Genomic DNA, 23,223 nt, shown 5'->3' on the forward strand with positions numbered 1-23,223 from the left:
ATGGAGCTGGACTGCGGTTGACAGGAAGTCATGAGGAATGAATAGGAATATGACCCTTCGGTCTCTAACTGTGATGTCGGTGTGTGGAGGAAAGGACGGAGCATTTCATCATACCAAAGGAAAATGGAAAACAGATCCTCTAGCCCCGTATAGAAGCCCCCGGGCTGCGCTCTCCGCTCTTTTTTTCAAAGGGACATTTGTGATAGCGAGACCACGGGAGCCGCTCTGCCCTCAGCGTCCTCTATGGACTGGGTTCACTGCTAAGTTCAACTCTGAAATCTTGTTTTCAGAGGCTCCAATATATAAAAGCGATATTCGATGTGCCTTCCTGCTGGAAGCGTGTGTTTGTGAGTGCGCGCGCACGGTGTAGGTGCGTGCACATGTCTAGCCTCTGTTTTTGGGGTTGTGGGCAGGCTCCATGCACTGTTTCAGCACATGTTCTTGTGGATAAAGCTCAAATGTATGCATGAAGATATCTGGCTCCAATCCTCTCTGTGCAAATAAAGATCTCTGCTGGTCTGTTTCTTTCTCTGGATACACAGTTTATATGCTCATCCTGCTCTCTACTTCGGAGAATGCAATGGCACCCCACTCCAGTACTCTTGCCTGGAAAATCCCATGGATGGAGGGGCTTGGTAGGCTGCAGTCCATGGGGTCGCTCAGAGTCAGACACGACTGAGTGACTTCACTTTCACTTTTCACTTTCATGCATTGGAGAAGGAAATGGCAACCAATCCAGTGTTCTTGCCTGGAGAATCCCAGGGACAGGGGAGCCTGGTGGGCTGCCATCTATGGGGTCACACAGAGTCGGACACGACTGAAGTGACTTAGCAGCAGCAGCAGCTCTCTGCTTAGACATCTCCAGGAGAATACCAGGAAAATGAGGAAGCTGATGTCTGTGTCTTTCTCAAGATGAGGAATGAAATTCCTGGCCTGCTGTGTTAGAGACCAAGTCGGAGGGGTAAGTTAGCAGCATTTGGAGCAGGAGCTCTGAAGCTTGCCGCACACACTGCAGGGTGGGTGTAGCTAGAATACCAGGTTAGGGAGAAGGGAATGAGCGAAATGAGGTTGATGTGTCTCATAGTCAGTGCCCAGATCGCCTTCTCTGGAAATCAAGCATCAGTTGATTTCCCTTCATTTCCCAGCCCCCATGCTCCCTTTCCTCTGTTTCCTCTATATTCTCCAGAAAAAAGAAAAGGGGAAGGGGAAAAAAAAGAGTTTGAAGCTCTGAAGCTCCTGCCCCCCTTTTTTATGGGAGAAATTCCAGTTTTAAAAAAAGAGGAGGGAGTGAGTTGAGGCTGCAAGAGAACAAAGAGCCTTACCACCATGGGGTCTGGATTCTTGCCCAGACTTGGGGCCTTGGTGGGCGGGCATAGAGTTTGGGGGGCCCTTTCAGGTCCAGGATACAAGCTGCAGGCAGGATGACAGAGGAGGTTTGTAGAGGACAGAGCTAACTAGGAAAATGGGATTTGGGGCATGGAGAGACCGCAAACAGAAAGGGGTGGGAGTTGGGGGAGCGGGGGCTATGGTAGAGCCTTCCACACATTCAGCGGAAATGACTGATCCTGTGACTCCCTGGCCCTGCCCGTTGCCCTCCTTGACTCCTTTCCCCCCACCTCCCTGGCTCTAGCATGAAGATGCAGATGCCACTCCCAGGCTCCTGGATCCCTTTGGAACCTCCTCCACTTTCTCTCTCTACCCTCACAGCCTGGACTCAGAGGAGATCCACCCAGGCCTTTCCTCCAGTCTGAAGAATCTCCCACCTTTATTGTTCCCCCTCCTTGGGCCACTCGATTGAGGGAAGATGGGACCAGGATGGGTCGAAGCATTGCTTTGCTCCTAATTTGCTTTCTGCTCTCAAACCCAAACTTGCTTTCCTCCAGGCCCTATTCACTTCCCTCTCTTAGACATCAGGGAAACCTGGCCTCTTTGTCAATTTAAGGCTGCAGTGCTGGCTGAGAGTTTGGGAAGTCACGTTAAACATTCCTCTCTGGTTCTGCAGGGCTCCACAGGAAGGTGGGGGATTAGGCTGCCATCTCCAGTCTTTTCCTGGATTCTCCTCAATCACAGACCCTGCCTGTTGTGCTCTGTGGTCGAGTGGGGGAATCAGGTAGCCTCCAGTGGGCTCCAGGATTCCTGCCTCAGCCCTCTTTCTTCCACTGCTTCTCATCCTGGCCCTCTCAGCCCTGCCAGGCTCCTCACAGAGACCCTTTCCAACCCTCCTCAACCTCTCCTTCTCCAGCCCCACCCCTTTTCTAATTTTCCTTCTTCCTATTCCCCCCCCCCTTTTTTTTTTTTTTTCCAGCAGCAGCTCTGCCAGTCACTTGCCCTCCCACCAGGCAACATGGACAGAAGTTCTGGGAATAAACAGAGTTAAGAAAATTAGCAAAGTATCTCTCCCTCTTCTTACTGCCCAGAGTCCCTACCCCTATTCCATCTCTGCAGTGGAAGAGGGCCCCCTGTCCCCCTCCTCTTCCTCCAAACACCTCCTCCTTTTTGGAAACCCTTTAAAAACAGACAAATAAAAATCTCTCCTGGTTTTAGGGCCTGTCTGAGAGGGAAGTCCAAGTTCATTTTCAAGTTAGACAAGGGAGCTGAGGGGGTTGGGGAAGAGGTGGAGGGGTGTTTGCTAGGGGCTGTATTTTACTTCCTTGCAGAAATCTAACAACAGGCACTTTTGGTCAGAAAGCCAACAAACCGAACACTTGAAAAGGTATTTATCACTTTTGATAATTTCTTTTTAAAGTTTAAATTTGGGGCTTCTAGAAAGGCGACAGACCATCTCTTCTCTTCTCTTCCCTACTTTCGCTTCCCCCTCGCCTTTCTGTGTGTTTCTTTAAGATTTCAGATTACTTTAAAAGAAGAAAATGGAAAATAACATTTTTCTGAGAAAGGATTATAAACCTCAATACAGCATTTTTCTGGATCAAAATGGACTGTTTTTCCTGTACCAAATAAGGAATAAATATAAAAGGCATAGCTGAAGGGGTGAACATTTCTTCTCTAACTAGGTGAAAGTCTGCCCTCAATTCCATCATGAAGCTGATTCCTGGAGTTTAGTGGCTCCTAAGAGGTAGACAGAGATGGTAAGAGGTTGTATGTATATTTCATTATGAGGAAGGGGGGAAATAATACTCTAAATGGATTACAGCCTAGTTCTCACCATGACCAGATACCCTCAGAAGTAACATTAGAAGATACATTCTAATTATTCTAATTTGAAAATAGTTGAGCTGGACACCAGAAATTAAAGAACTTTCAGAAGATCCCTCACCAAAAGAAAGAAAATGTAGTTTTCCTATCTCCAAAAAAGAGGGAAATGAAAACCCAAGGCTCAACTAAAGGGGGAAGAAAACCTCTTTGGCAAAATAGCTGATCTTGCTTGAGAAATATGGAGCAAAAAGGCAAGAGGAAGATTCAGTAGGTACTTGGGACAGGATTTCTGCTGGTGACAATTAATTCCACTTTCCTAAAAAGATAGAATTTGGTGACCTATTAGTGACTGGAAGGAAACTGTCCCTATGTTATCTGTAAGGAGGGGACTGCTAGATTTTCTTTCCCTCACTGTCTCCTCCTTCTAACCCGTTTCTCCTTCTCTAGAGTGTATTTAGAAGAATTTTCTCTCTTAGTTATGGTCTTGTACATTCACGCAGTAAAGTCGATGAAATCTAAAGAACTAGAAAGGATGATTCGGACATCCATTTTCTCTCTTCTGAAAGATTACCACACTCACTTGCATAGTCAGAGGAAATTTAACTTAGATAAGAAAAAGTATATTTCAAGGTACAGAGGACACCTCCGACCTCTTGCACGTGATGGTCTTCAGCATTTCTGGGGAGCATGACTGTAGGGTCCTGGTTTTTGAACACTGTTGGACAGTTCACAGGCTGGGGAACATGCATGGCGGTGGCTGTGCATTGTGCTAGCATGGAGACAGGTTGATCATGCAGAGTGCTGGTGGGGGTAGGCTGAGGAAAGAAAGGGAAACACAGCCAGGATTTGAGCTTGGGGAGACCTCGAGAGGATCCTCTGACTCCAGCTCTCTACAGTGGTGGTCTTCTCTCCTTCAGCTGAGCCACTATAAGCAAATGGATGGGAGAAAAGATTGCCCTTATGTCCGCAGAGATGCTATTTCTAAGGGGTTAAGGAAATCTTGTGCAACTCCTCTCTCACTCTGAAGACTTAGGACAACTTTTTCTGCTAGAATCTTCATCTGTGATTTGAAGCACTAGTAATTTTTTCAGTGCTTGGTTTATTAATGAAATTCTCTCCAAAGAAGTACTATAGATGTATTTCTGTCATCTATTATAGACCTATCATCACTAAACAAATAAATATGTAATATATGCTTTGTTAGATGTTAAGGGAACTTTAGATAAATATTAACATAAGATATGTACCCTCAGATACCCATCTCCATCTAATTAGGTACTCTTTGTAAAAAAAATTAATAATATTTCCCTTGAATATGAAACATAATCACATTTAATTTTTTTAAAATTGAAAGCCAAGCCTTTAATTGTCTTTATGCCAGTGCTGAGATGTGTGTGGGGAGTCTGGGGGACTTGTGGTTTGGTGGGTAAAAACATATTGACACAGACACGTGGGTTTGATAATCCACCCTCACCAGCGTTTTCCCTGATGCAGTTAGCTATTAAGCAGAGATGGTATCCAGGCATGTATGTAAGGCAGAAATGCTTTTTCTTAACAATTTTGCTAAAAGCCTTCTGTTTAAGAGAGAATAAAGACACCATGTCTGACAATATCCAGGATGAACTTTGCAGTATATAATTCTCAGACCTGTTTCACCCCAGCCATCACTTGGCAGAATTACGTGCCTGCCAGAAACCAAATTGCCATCTAGCCAAACTTGGCAGAGTCCAGGCGTTGGCACTGTTCTTTCAGAGCGTTTTTTCTCTCTGCACAGATTTTTAGGAGATTCAGGTCACTTCTGGAGCCTGGATGGCTAGTTCCCTCAGTAAGAGCAATCACTGCCGCCTGGCTCCACCGGGAATGCGGCAGCAGCATCTAATTCCTTTCTCTTTTCTTTGTGGATTGCTCCCAAGACTTCGAGAACTCTTCCGTTAATTTTAACAGGCTGATTTTGTTTGTGTTTGTTACATAATAATTATTTAGTATTTGATTTCACTAACTCCGCCTAAACTGAAGCTTGGCGAAAGCCGCTTCACTCCGGAGCATCAATGACCGAGCCGTGAGGACAGCGGGACGAGCGCCCGCGCCGAAAAGCTCCCGCTCCACTCCCCGTGGCGCCAGCGCAGAACCAGGGGACAGTCACAATCACAACTCACACCCATAATCTTGACTGATGCACTTGGGTGCCCTCCGTGGGCACTGATGGCCGAGCACAGCGGTGAGTACACTTCTCTGTGGGGCAGAGCGGACTCTTAATGAGATCCCAGAGAGCTCTGGGCGTGTGGGGAGGCGCGGGTCCGCGCGGGCGCCTGGAATTCAAGGGCGTGCTGCTGCGATCTAATGGTCCTGGAAGTTGGTCCCTGCGCCTCCGGGGGTTCCTGTGCTTATATGAAAGGACGCGGATTTTTTGCTGATAACCAGCAGTGCCATGTCCAAGAATCAGCCAGCTTTCCTTTGCTTTTTTCTGTCTGCCTGCCTTCTCCTGTGGAAAGGGTACCTTCTAAATAGAGAAAGAAACCCCTCCCCTTATTCTCTATGCCTTGTGTCCAGCCTTGGGATAGGAAAGTGGTCTTCTAAAAAAATCATACTTACAAAGATTTCTCCCGAAGAGTTGAGAGAATCCCTGTTTTTGTTTTTTTTTTTTTTTAAGTGGGGTTAAGTGGGTGGGTGGATGGGTGGGTGGAAAGGCTGGAGGCCAGAGGCAGAGAGCCCTGAGAACAGACTTCTGCAAAGCTTCCTAAATGTTAACTGGCCTTAGGGTAAAGGAGGAAAGCAAATCATTCAGATGTTAGGGATCTTGGTATTAAATTATGGGTGGCTATGTGTTTGTTGCCATTTGCATATTTACATGTTTGTCACCATTTGCTTATATAATATGTATGAAGTGGCACAGTCATGCATGGTTCATGTAGAAAATCATGAAGACAATATCCCTTCCAACTGGATATGTTTCGGTTTAGCTTAGGTTTAGTTTTAGTTTAGTTGTACTTCTAAACCTAGTGCATATATACTATAGGCCTACAAATTTCTGATACTAAGTTGTTTCTTTAGAATACTTTGTCCTTCAAATAGCAGGGGCAGGGTCACTCATAAGCAGTGGCAAATTTCTCTTTTCAAACACTGCCAGTAAGAGTGGCCTTTTAAAGTTTAGCCTCCTCATTCTTGGGGGGGAAAAAGTTTTCTCAAACGTATTTGTCCTAGGAAGAAGAAAGTCCAGTCCCATCCCTTCTTCCCTCAAAATGACTGCTCCATTAGTCCCTGGGTTCTGGCTGTCTGGGTGCAAACAGAAGAGACTTCCCTCCCTTCTGCATGCTGGCCACCCAAGGCTCACTCCTTAGGCTCTGAACCAGGCAGGAATCTCTCAGATGTTTTGTCCAGTTTGGAATATGGATCTGAATCTACCAGTTCAAGCGGGTTGATGCCCCAAATTCACTCTGCGATTGCATTCAGCCTAAGGGTTTTGTGGAGGGGGCTAGCCCTACCCAGCTGCAATCAACCTGGAAAAAACCCTGGACGTCCAAGAAATATGTTTTCCATTGACATAAGAAGAAAACCCATGTTTTCTCTCCCTCTTGCTCACTTTCTCTTTCATATATATATGCGTTCTGACAAATGTGTCTAGTCATCACAGCAGAAGCCATATCCTTAGAGGAACTGGTGCCCTGGAAAAGCAGATTCTGTCCTTTTAAGCCAGGAAAAAATGCACAAAGGACCCGTTCCACCATTGTGGAGCACACTGCACTGGTCTCTATTAGATTTTCCTTTTTTTTTCCCTCTCTCTTTTTCCTCTCCATCCAGGAGAGTCTCCACAAGCAATCAGAATTCTCCTCTTCCTAAATTACACAAATAATCAATCCAAAGGTGAGAAGAAGAGTTGTGAAAATGTTTTCAGGATTTCATCGTGAAGATGCTTTCTAGTATTGCTCTCCCCCCGCACCGTCCACGGACAACCTTGTGCCTATGACCCGACCCACACGGTGAACCAGGAGAATGCGGGCCATGCTATTTGAACAGGAAACATACCTGTGAAATTTCAAAATCTGCCTTGATGACAAGGTAGCTTCAGTTTCGAGAATCTAAAACTGTGTGTGTGTGTGGGGGGGGAGTCCCCCATCTCAAGGCCGAAAAGGCACCTTTTCCTGCCCTCGGGGGACGGAGCGAGCTCAGGGGGTACAGACTAATGGGGAAGGGTCTTCAGTGGAAAAGCCGGCGGGGTCATAATCTCGCTCTAGACCTTTATTTAAACTTCAGTCGAATTATTTGATTTTTTTCTCTCCCAGGGTTTTTCAAGTTGCTTGCGAATCTTCTCTTCCTATCTAATTACCCAACAGCTTCCTCATCTTCCCTGGAGAACTGATGAAATCAGGCGCAGAGAATGGCCGCAGTTGAGCAGGAGAATCCTTCCCCTTCCCGCCCTGCGGCCTCGTGTGCGGACCCGCGCCTTCCGGGCAGTGACTTAGAGGGGTGCGGGCTGTGACTCCCCCACCGGGATTTGGGATCCAGCGGTCCCGACGCCTACTTCCATGGAACTTCCTGAGTCTTTGGGCAGCCGGGGTCGCGCGCCCCTCTCGAAGGAGCCCCAGACGGTTTGCACAATTTCAGACAGACGTCCCCGCTCCCAGCCTGGGGCCTGGAGACCCTTTTCTTCTCAGCCTGAACCAAACGAAATCTGCACGAGTCACAACCTCAGTTCCCAGACCAGGTGGCATCTACCCATTCACACCTTTGTTTTTTTGAGGGGAGCAGATTTAAAGAAGAGGGGAAAAAAAAATCCTCGAATGGGGAGAAACGTGTTTCCAAACATTCCTAGCGGACCTTGTGTGTATGCGCGCTTCACTAGGGCCCGGCATCCGCCCAGCGCCTCCCGCCCTTCCCAGAAGCCGAGGCCGCCAGCACCTTCACTGCAGGGGACCGAATCACTTAACCGCATTCGCCCTTCCAGGACTGATGGCTCCTCAAAACCGTTTTTCCAGAAGTTCGCCTCCTTCTCCAGGCAGTGTGCAAGCTTCAGCCGCTGCGGGCGGGTACTCATCTCCCGCCTCCGCGGGGTGCAGCACCGGGAACCCCAGGTCCTCCACGCCTTCGAACCCCCGACGCCTCCGAAGACCTCAGTTCGCAGCTTTGGAACTCCCAGAAACGACGTTCTACTCTATCACGGCGTTGCGGGGAACCCGGAGTAAATCCAACCCTTAAGTGTCTACACTAACGAATTCTTTCCTCCCTAAGTCCGTTTCATTTTACTTAGAAAGCCTCCGCTGCTCTTTGCTTTGGGATTTGACAGACCCCCACCCCCACCCCCGTCTCCCTCAGTGTGTTTTTCCTGCGTGACTTCCAGATTATTTCAAGAAACCCAGCGGGGAAGGGTGCTTAACATAAAACCCCAGCGAAACTAGGGGAACAGGAAAACGTTCTCTTCCCACATACATGAATAAGGTAATGAGTGTCTCTGCAGAATGGAACATCTAGGGAAGAACGGAGATACCCTTTTATTTTTAATAGCGAGCCAGAGGCTTGAAATTTAGATAACAAGTTGCTGGAAACTTTGCCTTAGGTGATAAATCCAGTGAAGAAGCTGTTTGCTCCCATCAGGAGTGAGACGCCAAGAGAGGCAAGTGTTTTTTTGTTTTTAATTGTAAATATTCAAACTCTTCTTGAGATGACCTCATCTCTGCCAGATGTGTCTTCTGATCCTACCAGAATGAAGCATAAAAAAAAAAACCAAACAAACTTAAATCCAGTTTTGGAATTACCCTCGTGTCAAATATGATTTTGTTTAGGGTTGAAAGACTGGGCAGTTCTTCTGCTTTCACTGGATTTTTATGGCCTCTGTGTCCATAAGCTGTATTGGATTCTTTTCAATAACAAAAAGTTTTTTAGGGTTGTGTTCTCTTCCACACTTCCCAAGACCTAGGGGTTTCAGGCACATCTTCATTACACAAGAGGCCAGAAGTTCCATGGGAGAAGAACCCAGTCTCTTGTGAGTGGAGGGTCTGGGTAGGCAAGCTGCAGGACCCTGTCCATCTGCATGGCCACCTGATTGCCGTACCCTCTGTTCTTTCCCAGGAGTCCTCTCTTTTCCTCCCCATCTTTTCTCTCCCACATTCACCAACACATGCCATCTGGGAAAAAAGATCTCTTTGGAGAATGATGCTCTTCCTTTTGAAGAAAGAAGTATTTTTACAAAGGTGCTGTAGAACCATTGGTTCTTCTTGAGGATTTTCCAGGTTGGTCTCTATAGCAATTATTTCCCCCAAATCTGGTAGCTCTTCACAGCTGGACTACATTCCCCAGTTTCCTTTGCATTTTGATGTGGCCACGTGACTAAGTTTTTGTTAATGGAATGAATGCCATTTTCTAGCCAAAGCTTTTAATAAGTGGATGTGCCCCCATCCCCTCCCCCAGTGCTTTCTGTCTCCTTCTTCTGTTTGATGCTAATCTTGAGGCCCTAGGGAACAGTGGAGATTCTCAAGGGAAGAGCCTGGCTCATTGAATCACTTGTGGAGAACTGCCCACTGACAGGTATCATTTGCCTAGGACCTTACCCAAGGGAGAAATAACCTATTGTGTTTGATCCACTGTACATTTTGGATTTTATTATTGACTGACATGCTCTTTAAAAACAAAATCGTCCCTTATAAATGTCAATGGATGTTAGGTCACCTTTACTGGGGTTAAAACTCCAAGAGGCTCCAAGATTCTTCTGCCTCTTCTTAGGTGACAGTCTGATAACAACTTCAAGTCATATATACAATTTCAAATCTGTAATTAGAATATCCAGTCTGTTGTATCTTCAAGTTTGATTGTATCCTGAGTTTGATTGAATGTGATATCTTCTCCTCTCCCTAATTCAGGATTGCTTCAGTCTAGATGTCTATAGAGGGAAGGAGGGGGTAGTTTTGACTTATTACTTAGCATGAGTTTTTCCTTCCCCCTATCCTCAGCTGCTGTTTCAGATCAACTAGTGGTTTGAGAGGTGGAGATAGTGGGGGATTGGTTTGAACAATGTCCAGTGACTTTGAGTTTAGATAAACTAACCGGATCAAGGCTGCTGTAATGGTACACAGCACCAAATGAAGCAGAACTTTGGCCATTAGTTACTTAATTGGATATATAGACAAGAGAATGGAGGTCTAGACAATTTATGATTTTTAAGTAGATTTTCTGAGTTATTAGTCTGATGTGTTTCCAAATTTGAGTAAAGAATCACCATTCATTCACTAGGTTGTGTAGAAATGGCCCCCACTGGTTTCCTGCAAAAATGGCTGGTATGTAAACATTTCTCCAAAGGTAAGGAGAATACATTGTTTTGAATTAGTTCACCCAAACTTCTCCCATCATCTTGCCTAGATTGTAGACTAGGCTCATTCACAGAGAATGAATTCCTGGTTTGGGGCCCTTTCCAATATTAGGAACTGGGCCCTTTCCTCTCTGCAGTTCTGTTTTGCATTCTACTTCTTCTTTTATGGAAATCACAGCAGTTGTCTGATAGTTAAAATGCCTGTCAGACTCTGGCATTTTTGAGATACTAGCATCCCTCTTTATAGCCAGTGCCAAGGCATTCAGGCCAGCCTTGCGGTCACCAGGTGAGGAGAAAGCCTGTCCGGCAACAGCATGCCAAGTGCAGAAGTGTTAATGATACAGTTTACTCTATCTGTGGATCCTGCTTGGCTATAGGTTTTTAGGGCTGTCTACATCCTGATAAAGGAAAACTTCAACCCTTCATTGGGTTATTTCAAAAAATCTAGATATATTGTAGTGAGTGGATGGATTAACCAGATGACATTTTCTTCCTGCTTAGGAACAGTTGCTTGGCATAGCAGAGACCTTTTAAGTGTGCATTTTATTAAGTGGCATTTTCTGAGCCTGCTCAAGGGGAAGAGCTATAGGGTGGGATGTAGGTAGACAAAAGGCATTGAAATGTTGCCTACCATTTCTTACCACCTAAGAAACCTGCTTACAATTGTCAGCATGGAGGGATTTCAGATGTCCACAGAGAGCAACTAAAACAGTCTGGAAAATAGCCTGATCTTTGGAAAGAATGGCAGATTGGGTTAAAGATTGAATAATCCATCATGGATGACCATGACCACTTGGCCCATTTTCTCTGGATCATGTCCAATCTTCTAATTCACATTTTCAAGTGTACAGTAAGCTATATTCACTATCCTCTACTTTCTGAGAGCAGCCAAAGTGGGAAGGGACTTTCAGTCAAAAGAAGAGGCAGGTCTCTTTAATGAAACATGTTTTTCATACAGTGAGGGCTGTTAGACAAGGGAATGGGAATTGAAGAGTATGTATCCAGTTTCCTTGTGTATCACTTTGAATACTAGATCTTTTCTAATTTACCTGAGCAGAAATGGATGAGTACTAGACCAGAGACAGGGGCATGTCCAGGATGATCTCTCAAGACCTCTTGTCCCCCCTCATTTTTGCTGTTGGTTTCTATAATTTACTGACAACGGTAGTACCTGTAAAATGTGTAGGTTCAGTAGCAGGGTCAGGGGCTGCCGTCACTTGGCAGTCTTCAACAACATGACCCTGGCAAAGACTTTAGAACGAAAACATCAGGAAAGTGAACCCTCAGTGCCCCATCACCAGAGGACTGGCTGGGAGCTGTCAGGTTGAAATACTAGTCTATTTGGGAAGGGAAAGAACAGGAAGAAGGCCTCCGGCACTCCTCTCCTCCTCAAAAATACCTCTCAAGCAACCAATGCCAAACACATCAAATTAAATGAGAAAAGAGATAGGAGCTTCTACCCTAGCCAGTCTGTCAATCAACACCCCTATGGAGAGCAAGGCACTGCCCACCCTGGGGGCGGGGACACCACAAGAGGTGAGGTTGGTTTCCTGCACAGGGGAGACTTATCCAATCTGTGCGCAGAGGTGGAACACCGGCTCAGGACCCAGCAAGAAAAGAGGAGAAGGCTGAGAGACAGAGGAGATGACAGAGACGTCCACGCACAGGGAGGAGGAGGAGGAGCAGGAGCTGAAGAGAGGCTGGAGGAATCTGCCAGAGAAGACTCCTTAAGGAGCGGAGGTCGCTCAGAGCTGAGATGGGGCTGAGGGCAGATGTGGAGAACAGCTTGTGCCCCAGGCTGGGCAATGGCTTGTGCAATTTAGAGACTGGAGACTGTGTTGGTGTGCAGAGTGCAGGAGTCCGGTTGAGCAGAAATTCTGCAACAGGAAGTTACGGGAGAAGAGGCTAAGAAGCTGTTGAATTATAAAGCTGGCAGGAAAAGATGGGCCGAACTTGAATTTCTGGGTAAAAGCGTGTGTGGCCATAATGCTGACAAGGGAGGAAGATTTTGCCCCGGCTACCTTTCAGAAAGAAGTAAAATCCAAGCAAAGGAGGGCAATGCAGTCATCTTCGGTTAGCAACAGAGGGGTAAACAGAAAAAGCAAGCTGCTTCCCCAGTTCCAGCCTGAAGTAGCAATAATGTCTTCTAGCTACTGCAGGAGCATCCAGGGAGGAGCTAGGGAATGTGAGGTAGCATGCGCCTGTCTGTGTCTCCATCAGTGTGTTTAGGGCTGCAGGTACTTGTCTTTATATGGCCTGCTTGTGTTTCTTCTGGAACCCTTTAGAAAAAGGAGGCAGAAGACGCACCAACAAATATAGTAGTGCAATAGATTAGCTGAAGGAGCTTGAGAAGTGTATATCCCATGGAAGAAAGTGTAACACTGACCCCTTCATACACACATGCTGAATAACATTCTCATATATATATCTGTATATGTGTTTCTAATATATGTATATCTGTATTAGAAGACCACAGATGTGAAGATACACCATTTCAGATCCGCACAGAGACACAAGTGCTATTAACTGCTGCCCATTTCACATACTATAGAAAAAATTAAAAGAATAGTAGACTTTAAATGGTGTTTAAATCATCTTATCTATTTTTTTTGTCTATAAAAAAGAATATCAGCTAACCAACTACTTCAAGCCACATAGTGCCTAATTTTTTTTTTTGAACGAACTACAAAAAATCAGTCCAATATCTAACTGGCACTAGCATGTGTGCTGCAGAGGAAAGTGCACTGGACCCTGTAGGAGTAAAGATATATGAACTATTAGTCCATGTCTCTCACCTAATAGCAGACTGTCCTTTGGTAATCTACTTTCTCTCTGACTCTGCTTCTTCATCCATTAAGTGTGAAAGTTGTTTAAAAACTCTAAGCTTCCTCTTAGCTATCGTCAGAATGCACATATATCACATATGCCGTGTTATCCAAGTGGCCAGAAAGTTTGGTGAAAAAGAAGATCAGAAGATGACCATAGTTGTCTACAAAATGCCCCAATAATTTTTTAGTTCTGTTTTCTAATGGCAAAACTTATTTTTTTTGATATTGTGAGGGCTTTTGATATTGTCAGGGGTTAATGACTGAAATTTTCATTTTTTAACAGCTGCGTTGGTGTCACATAATGAACCTGAGAATGACTAGGTCTATAGTCACCTGTTCTGCCCAAATGTTGGAGACTGACTGCAGTTACACGATGGAATGCTTTAGTTAAGTCAATGAAAAAATCAGTTATGTTGGCCATTTGGCACTATGTAGTCAAAACATTTTTTTTTTTTTTTAACATTTTAAGCAGATTGAGTGTCTGTGTTACGGATGTGTGCCCATTTCCTCCAGAACTGGTGTTCAGGCCCTCTTCTCTCTGGATCTCTCTCTACCTCTATCCTGATTAATATCGAACGCAAAGACTTTGCTCTGGTCTCCCAGAGCAGCCACATTCTGAAAACCTATTCAGTTCACTTCAGTTCAGTCGCTCTTTGCGACCCCACGAATTGCAGCATGCCAGGCCTCCCTGTCCATCACTAACTCCCAAAGTTTACCCAAACTCATGTCCATCGAGTCGGTGATGCCATCCAGCCATCTCATCCTCTGTCGTCCCCTTCTCCTCCTGCCCCCAATCCCTCCCAGCATCAGTCTTTTCCAACGAGTCAACTCTTCGCATGAGGTGGCCAAAGTACTGGAGTTTCAGCTTTAGCATCATTCCTTCCAAAGAAATCCCAGGACCGATCTCCTTTAGAATGGACTGGTTGGATCTCCTTGCAGTCCAAGGGACTCTCAAGAGTCTTCTCCAACACCACAGTTCAAAAGCATCAATTCTTTGGTGCTCAGCTTTCTTCACAGTCCAACTTGCACATCCATACATGACCACTGGAAAAACCTTGGCTAGACAGACCTTTGTTAGCATACTTTAAAGATCCACATAGTTATGCATGTCGAACATACAGACCAGCAAATAATAGCACACTCTTTTTTTTGAAGGCTCCTATTAGAGCCCTGACACTTGCCATAATATTCCATTGCAAAAAAAAATAAGTAAATAAATAAAGTCTGCAGCTGGTAAACTTCATCCTGAATGCCAGCAGGGTGCTGATCCCATAACACAACAGTCTGAGATAACCTGTATCACAAAGCTAAGCCTGTGTGATTATTTAGCATTTATAAAGCACTTTATCTGTGTTCTGTATGTCAGCATCATTAATGGGAGATAACTCACCAGGAGTAATAGCGAAGAAAAAAATTCATGACCAAAAAGGAAGAAAGAAGGAAAAGCTTAAAGGATCTGAGTGATTCAATAGGGGCTTGCAATTGCAGTTACTGGGTAATGGGGAGAGGGCAGAGATGCTATTTTGAAGAGGACAAGGAAAGCTCTTTTGTCTCTCCCTGGTGAATAGGAATGACTGAAGGTGCACAAGGAGAGAATGAGTTCAGACAAGGGAGAAAACCCTGCCAGGGAGACTCACTAAGCCTGAGCTTGACTAAAAGAATTTATAGTTTGTCTTCTATAGCACCTTAGATCCCAGGGAAATTATCATCTAGCAAAGATTGTGAATAATGGTTGGAGGGTGGTTCTGCCTGGAGGCAGGGGGATGGACAAGATGCCCTTTTTCAGGTGGCTTTCAAGCCCAGAAGTCTATTTTTGTATAATTTGATTTATTTTAATTTATTTGGCTGCATCAGGTCATAGTTGCAGACTCTGTTGTGTCATGCAGGATCTTTCGTTGTGGTTTGCAGGCCCTTTATTTGCAGCACACTGGCCTAGTTGCCCGAGGCAGGTGGGATCTTAGTTCCCCCAACAGAGATCGAACCTGTGTCCCTGCATTGCAAGGCAGATTCTTAACCACTGGACCACGAGGGAAGTCTCCAGAAGTATAGTTTTTAAAATATAACATTCAAAAATTCATCAACATTCCACTGTGGTTTGTTTTTTGTTCTAAAAGATTTTTTAATTGTAGTTGATTTACAGTGTTGTGTTAGTTTCTGGTGTACAGCAAAGTTATGCAGTTTTATATATATATGCTTTTCATATTCTTTCCTTTATGGTTTATTACAGGATATTGAATATAATTCCTTGTGCTATATAGTAGGACTTTGTTGTTTATTTATTTTATATATGCTGCTGCTGCTGCTACTGCTAAGTCGCTTCAGTCGGGTCCGACTCTGCGACCCCATAGACGGCAGCCCATGAGGCTCCCCCGTCCCTGGGATTCTCCAGGCAAGAACACTGGAGTGGGTTGCCATTTCCTTCTCCAATGCATGAAAGTGAAAAGTGAAAGTGAAGTTGCTCAGTCGTGTTCAACTCTTCACGACCCCATGGACTGCAGCCCACCAGGCTCCTCCGTCCATGGGATTTTCCAGGCAAGAGTACTGGAGTGGGGTGCCATTGCCTTCTCCGTATTTTATATATAGTGGTTTGTATCTGCTAATCTTAAACTCCTGTTTTATCTTCCTTCACCCGCTTTCTCCTTTGGCAACCATAAATTTGTTTTCTATGTCTGTGAGTCTGTTTCTGTTTCATAACATTCATTTGTGTCATATTTCAGATTCCATGTGTAAGTGATATCACAGGGCATTTCTGTTTCTCTTTCTGACTTAGTTCACTTTGGATGATAATCTCTAGGTCCATTCACGTTGCTGCAAATAGCATTCTTTCAATCTTTTTTATGGTTGAACAGTATTCTGTTGTGTATACATCTTCTTTATCTGTTCCCTTGTTGGTGGACAGTTAGGTTAGTTTCATGTCTTTGCTCTTGTAAATAGTACTGCTATGAACACTGAGGTGAATGTATTTTTTTGAATTAGCTTTTTCTCCAGATATATGCTGAAGAGTGGGATTGCTGGATCATATGGCGACTCTATTTTTAGTTTTTTAAGGAACCTCTATACTGTTTTCCATATTGGCTGCACCAGTTTACATTCCCACCGACAGTGCAGGAGAGTTCCCTTTGCTGCACACTCTCTCCAGCATTTATTTTTAAAAATTTATTTGTTTAATTTATTTTTGGCTGTGTAGGGTCTTTGTTGCTGTGTGTGGGCTTTCTCTAGTTGTAGCGAGCAGAGGCTACTCTCTAGCTGCAATGCGAGTGTTTCTCATTGTGGTGGCTTCTCTTGTGAGCACAAGCTCTAGACAGTTCAGCCTTCAGGAGTTGGGGCTATCAGGTTCTAGAGCATGGGCTCAATAGCTGTGGCACTCAGGCTTAGTTGTCCCAATGCACGTGGAATCTTCCCGGACCAGGGATCAAACTCGTGTCTCCTGCATTGGCAGGTGGATTCTTAACCACTGGACCACAAGGGAAGTCCCAGGATTTATTATTTGTAGACTTCTTAATGATAACCATTCTGACCAGTGTGAGGTGGTACCTTATTGTAGTTTTGATTTGCGTTTCTCAAACAATTAACAATGTTGAGCATCTTGTCATGTCTAACTGGCCATTTGTATGTCTTCTTTGGAGAAATGTCTATTTAGGTTCTTTTGTCTATTTTTGATTGGGCTGTTAGGTGTTTTTTTTTTTCTTTTTTTCCCCAGTATTGACTTGTATTAACTGTTGGCATATTTTGAAAATTAAGCTCTTTTGGTTTCATCGTTTGCAAATATTTTCCCCTAGTCTGTAGGTTGTCTTTTCATTTTGTTGATAGTTTCCTTTGCTGTGCAAAAGCTTATAAGTTTGATTAGCTTTTGTTTATTTTTTATTTTTGTTTTTATTTCCATCATTTCTGGAGAATAGCTTAAGAAAACATTGCTATGATTTATGTAAAAGAATGTTTTGCCTATGTTCTCTTCTAGAAATTTTATTGAGCCTGTGGGCTCGGTAGCTGTGGTGCAAGGGCTTAATTGCTCCGAGGCATGTGGAATCTTCCCCAGCTAGGAATAAAACCCGTGTCCCTTGCTTTGGCAGGAAGATTCTTATCCACTGAGTCAACAAGGAAGTTCAAGACCTCAGGTTTAAACTTGGTTCTACCATTTGTTATCCGTGTAAGCTTTGGGAAATGATTTAATCTCCTTGAGACTTAATTTTCTCATTTGTTAAATGGAAATTTTGTAGAACATATTAATGAGATGGGCTTTTCTTTCTAGCATTATAGCAAGTAAAAATGCTTTACTATAAACCACTTAGAAATACTGGATAAAATATAAGTTAAAAAAATACATATAGCTGAACTTGTTAGAAAGAAAATTCTCCTAAGGAACCAAAAATAAGAAGAGAGCTGAAAACTTGAACAATAAATGGTGAGAACTGATCCTGAAGCTTCTTCTCCAGTGTATTTAGGAGTGATTGCTGATCCTGGTAATCAAAGGATTGTTTTTCTTTTGTTTGTTTGTTTTGTTCTTAAAGCTAAACACCAATCAGAATGTTAATTTTAAAATATTATAAATACAGGAATGTAAATAAATATTATAAATACAGGAACAAATACAAACTTTAGAATTATTTAGGTTTACTTATTTCTTCCAATTTGATATGTTTAATTAGATTAAGTAATTTGTATTCCATTTCTCCAGTCAATACCCACTATTGTTATTTTTTTTTTTTTAGGATTTTAATGGTTGCATTAGATTAGGAATCAAAATTTGGCCCAAATAAAAAGGAAGATTAGAAAAAATATCTTAAAAACAAACAAACAAACAAACAAAAATATCTGCTCCCTGAAAAAAATTATAAAACAACTGTACTCCAACTAATATATGCGCTCCTTAGTAAAGGGAAAGAACAAAGAAGTTTATCTTGGTCTGGGTTCTGGTCTGGAAAACAATTGCAACATGTGAAAACACATTCTCCTATGATGTGTGTGTGTGTGTGTGTGTGTGTGTGTGTGTGTATTTTTGCCTCCTTTCATGCCATTTTGGGATTCAATTTTTTATTAGTGGGGCATGGTATAGGAATTCTTTAGCTGAGAAATATAACAGCAACATTGAACAAATTCTGGAGGCCATGCGGGGCACTCTTGGGAAATGCCCTTGAGATCACAGAGGATGCCATTACATGCAAATGCATGGCATTTTAAAAGCATTCAGAATATATGGACTCCAAATGTGAAGACGTCTTAGAAGTGCCTTAATTCATTTATTCCCCTTATATATATATTTCTTCTCTTTTTGCTGCACTGTGCAGCTTGTGGGATCTTAGTTCTCCAACCACAGATGGAACCCAGGTCCTTGGGAGTGAAAGCATGGAGTCCTAACCACTGGACCGCCAGGGAATTTCCTATTTTTTTCTAATGAATACACAAGTAATAAACTATAAAACCTACGTCTGAATTTCTGTGTCGATTAAGTATTTGTCTTAGTTTAATTGCAGTAATGGCTTTCTTAATTCAGTAAAATAATGGTGCTTCTTACCTTTGATATCATCTTAGATTATGTGATGTACAAGAGTCATTGTATGAGTCAGGATTCAGGACTGAAAAAAATATCTCCCTGGGGATTTTAAACAGGAAGAAATCAAGGAACTAAGTCCTTACAAATTATTGAATGGACTAGGTCAGGAAGCATCAGTTAGAACTGGACATGGAACAACAGACTGGTTCCAAATAGGAAAAGGAGTACGTCAAGGCTGTATATTGTCACCCTGCTTATTGAACTTGTATGCAGAGTACATCATGAGAAACGCTGGGCTGGAGGAAGCATAAGCTGGAATCAAGATTGCCGGGAGAAATATCAATCACCTCAGACATGCAGATGACACCACCCTTATGGCAGAAAGTGAGGAGGAACTAAAAAGCCTCTTGATGAAAGTGAAAGAGGAGAGTGAAAAAGTTGGCTTAAAGCTCAACATTCAGAAAAGTAAGATCATGGCATCTGATCCCATCACTTCATGGCAAATAAGTGAGGAAACAGTGGAAACAGTGGCTGACTTTATTTAGATAAATAAAGTCAGATAAGTTTGAAGGTATGCATATCTTAGGACTCAGGAATTCTTTTCTAAGTATATAACCTACAAAAATGCACATCTATATGTACCAGTATACTTGAACCATAATGTTCTTAGCAACATTGTTCATAATAGCCCCAATGGAAAACAATGAGATGTTCATAGTAGTAGAATAGTTAAATATTTGGTATATTAGACAGTAGAATAGTACATAAACATACACACAAAAATGAATGAGCCACAGATAAAGTAGGTAGATATTTAGTGTATAATATTGGTCCAAAGACAAGAACAGAAAATTTTACATACAGTATTTATTTTATAATGTTTGAAAACAAATGAAACTAATCTATATTGTTTAGGAATACATACTTAGGTGGTAGAGCTTTTTTTTTTTTTTTTTTTAAATACAAGACAGAGATTACCATGAAAATCAGGATTGTGGTTACCTCTAGTGGAGAGGAAGACAGTGTGATTGGGAAGATGTAGAGGGAGGGCACCTGGGATTTGGCAACATTCTATTTCTTGATCTGTTACTGTAACTATAATAATTAATTCAACAATACATTTTTTGTGTCCACTTCTACATATGTGATGCACTTCAATTTTTTTTAAGTTTAAAAAAGAAACTAAGTAGGTGAATAAAAAGAAATCTCAGTTCAGTTCAGTCGTTCAGTCATGTCCGACTCTTTGTGACCCCATGAACGCAGCACTCCAGGCCTCCCTGTCCATCGCCAACTCCCGGAGTTCACTCAGACTCACATCCATTGAGTCAGTGATGCCATCCAGCCATCCGTCCCCTTCTCCTCCTGCCCCCAATCCCTCCCAGCATCAAAGTCTTTTCCAATGAGTCAACTCTTCGCATGAGGTGGTCAAATACTGGAGTTTCAGCTTTAGCATCATTCCTTCCAAAGAAATCCCAGGGCTGATCTCCTTCAGAATGGACTGGTTGGATCTCCTTGCAGTCCAAGGGACTCTCAAGAGTCTTCTCCAACACCACAGTTCAAAAGCATCAATTCTTCGGTGTTCAGGTATAAGTAAAAACAGAATTACAAAGCTAGAGGAGAGAGCTGAGGAAATTGTTCAGAAGGTAATGCAGGAGATAAAGAGTTAGAATATATTAGAGACTATAAGGTGAGTTGGAGAATAAGAAGGTCCAACATATAGTAGTTCTGGAGGAGAGAATAAAGAGCCTGGGAGGAGGACACGTTTTATCAAAGAGATTATGGCTGAGAGTGTTCCAGAATTAACTGAAGACCTGAGTCCTCAGATTAAGATTGCAGAAATCTTCAGCAGGATTGATTAAACTACATCCATACTCATATACCTTGCTATGAATGTTTTATTCAATTCCAACTACAGTGAGAAAAGTTTAAAAAGCAAACAGAGAGAAAGACACATTATCTTCAAAGTAACAATTTTATTCATGGCAGACTTTCTGAAAGCCACAAAAGAGACTAGATAACAAGAAAAAGTGTATTCAAAGTTCTAAAGTCTTAAATTTTTCAGCATGAATTCTTTTTTTTTTTTAAGTAGCAGCATGAATTCTTTAGTCAGCTATACTATCATTCAAGAGTAAGCATGAAATAGATAAATTTCCAGACAAACAGCAGGTTTCTTAACACAAATAGACCTCCCACTAAAGACATTTTCTTTAGGGAATTTCCTAAAGAAAATTTCAACCCAGGAGGAGGAAGTGAGATAAAAATAAGAATTGTGAGAATAGTTTCGATGAGTAAAGACACTGAAAACGTGGTATATCTAAACAAGCATTGACTAGGCAAACAATAGTAATAGTGACTAATTTGGGGATATAAAAATAAGGGGTGTTGTAATACTGGACAGCAATAACGTATAAAATGAGAGAGATACGATCAGAATTAGAGTTCCAAGTTTCTTGGGTAATTTGGGAGGACAATAGGGATATTGCTTAGGCCAATTAAGATTACTGTTTAAAAATAAGAATAATCATGAAAAGAATAGAAATAGAATATACAACATTCAAATTCGTAAAGGAGAAGAGGAAAATTTTTCAAAACTTTCATCAACTTCATACAAAGCAACAAGAGAGACACTGAAAAAATATAAGCACAAAATAATCTGGTACATATACAACAAAAGTTATTAGTAAGTTCATCAAATATAAATGGACTAACATCAACAGTTAACAGATTGAGACTGTCAGACTGGATTTTAAAATTTAGTTATGTGCTGTTGTATGTCATAATGACATAGAATGTTTGAGATTAAAAGAATGGGAAAAATACCAAATAAGCTGATATTACTATATTAAGATGGGACAAAATCAGCTTTAAGATACATAGAAAAGTGGTTACTGTGGGCTTCAGGGAGAGGATGATAGGAAGTTATTGGTTAATAGGTACAAATTTTCAGTTTGTGATGGATGATGGCAAAGTTCTAGAGACGGAGAGTGGTGGTAATTGCACAACAGTGGGAATGTACTTAATGCCACCAAACTGTATGCTTAACATGGTAAGTCTATGGTGTGCCTATCTTACCACAATTCGTTAGACCTTAAGATTTTTAAAATGTAATCACTATAGAATCATGAAAACAAGTTTACCAGGAAGATATAGCATTTACTTTTATGTGCTGACTTAAATACATAAAACAAAGCTATAATAAGAAATTTATAAATTTACCATAATAGTTGGAGATTTAAAATTATAATTCTCTAGTAACTGGCACACTGGTAGACACAAATTAGTAAAGACATAGGAGATTTGAATAACACAAATCTTTATATAACAATTAGGAAATACACTGTGTTTTAAAAATATACAGAACCTTTCCAAAACTGACCACATATTGGACCACAAAACAAATCTCAACAAATAAAAAGAATTGGTGTTACCCATAGCACAGGGAACTCTACTCAGGGCTCTGTGGTGACCTAAACGGGAAGACGATTCAAAAAAGAGGGGATATGTGTACACACAAAGCTGATTCACTTGCTGTACAGCAGAAACTAACACAACATTGTAAAGTAAATATACTCCAACTTTTTAAAAAGAATGTGTTATACAGGCCATTTTTCTCTGCATGCAAGCAATTAATTTAGATAGCAATAATAAAAAAATATTGAATTCCCATATAGTTGGAAATTCATGAAAAAAATTGAAGTGTAACTAAAATTGGAAACTGGGTAATATTTAGACTGAATAATAAAGAAAACATACGTTCAAAATAGGTAAGATATAGCTAACATAGCATTAGAATAGTCCTTTATTGTCTTAATACATTAGAAAAGAAGAAAAAGAAACGAAAAGCTAAGTTCCAACTCAAGAAATTACCAAAAAAAAAGAAGTCACAAAACCTCCCCTATAGTCGAAGCAGATGGACAGAAATAATAATTGTAAAAGTTAAAATTAGAAATCAAGGATACAATAGGGACAATCAACAAAACTACGGATTGGTAAATGCTCAGTCACCAAAGGGTTCCAAGAAGTCTCAATAATGAGGTGGCTGGGATCACCTGCATCATTAAATGTCAGTCATTCTCTATCAAACTGCTCAGGAGACAGAGAGAGAACTCTTAATACAGTAGCTATGGGCACAGGTTGGAAATTATGCAACGAAACAGATTTTTCTCTCACCAAAGTAGATCTGGCTACCATATACTTCCTGAGGATAATCTGCCAACAGCTCAGACCAATAATGAGCCTATGATACTGTACCTGAGGGAATCAGCTAAGACAGGCTGATTATAGCGATCCCTTCCATCATGGAGAGGCTGTGCTTTGCCTCACTTGAATAGACATTTTTTCTGGCTCCAGATTTGCCTTCTCTGCCCATAATGCTTCTGTCAGCCCCCTCATCCATGAACTTATCAAGTGCCTTCTTCACCATTATGATAAGCCATACTGTATCTCTCCCATCC

At 42.1% G+C, this 23,223-nt stretch overlaps 1 pseudogene; it reads left to right on the forward strand.

Annotated features, from left to right (window-relative positions):
* The window catches only part of LOC138436304 (FUN14 domain-containing protein 1-like), a 28,825-nt pseudogene that overhangs the window by 1,400 nt on the left and 4,202 nt on the right, over positions 1 to 23,223 (forward strand).

This window comes from Ovis canadensis, chromosome 3 (assembly GCF_042477335.2).
Source record: "Ovis canadensis isolate MfBH-ARS-UI-01 breed Bighorn chromosome 3, ARS-UI_OviCan_v2, whole genome shotgun sequence".
NCBI classification, from domain to species: Eukaryota; Metazoa; Chordata; class Mammalia; order Artiodactyla; family Bovidae; genus Ovis; species Ovis canadensis.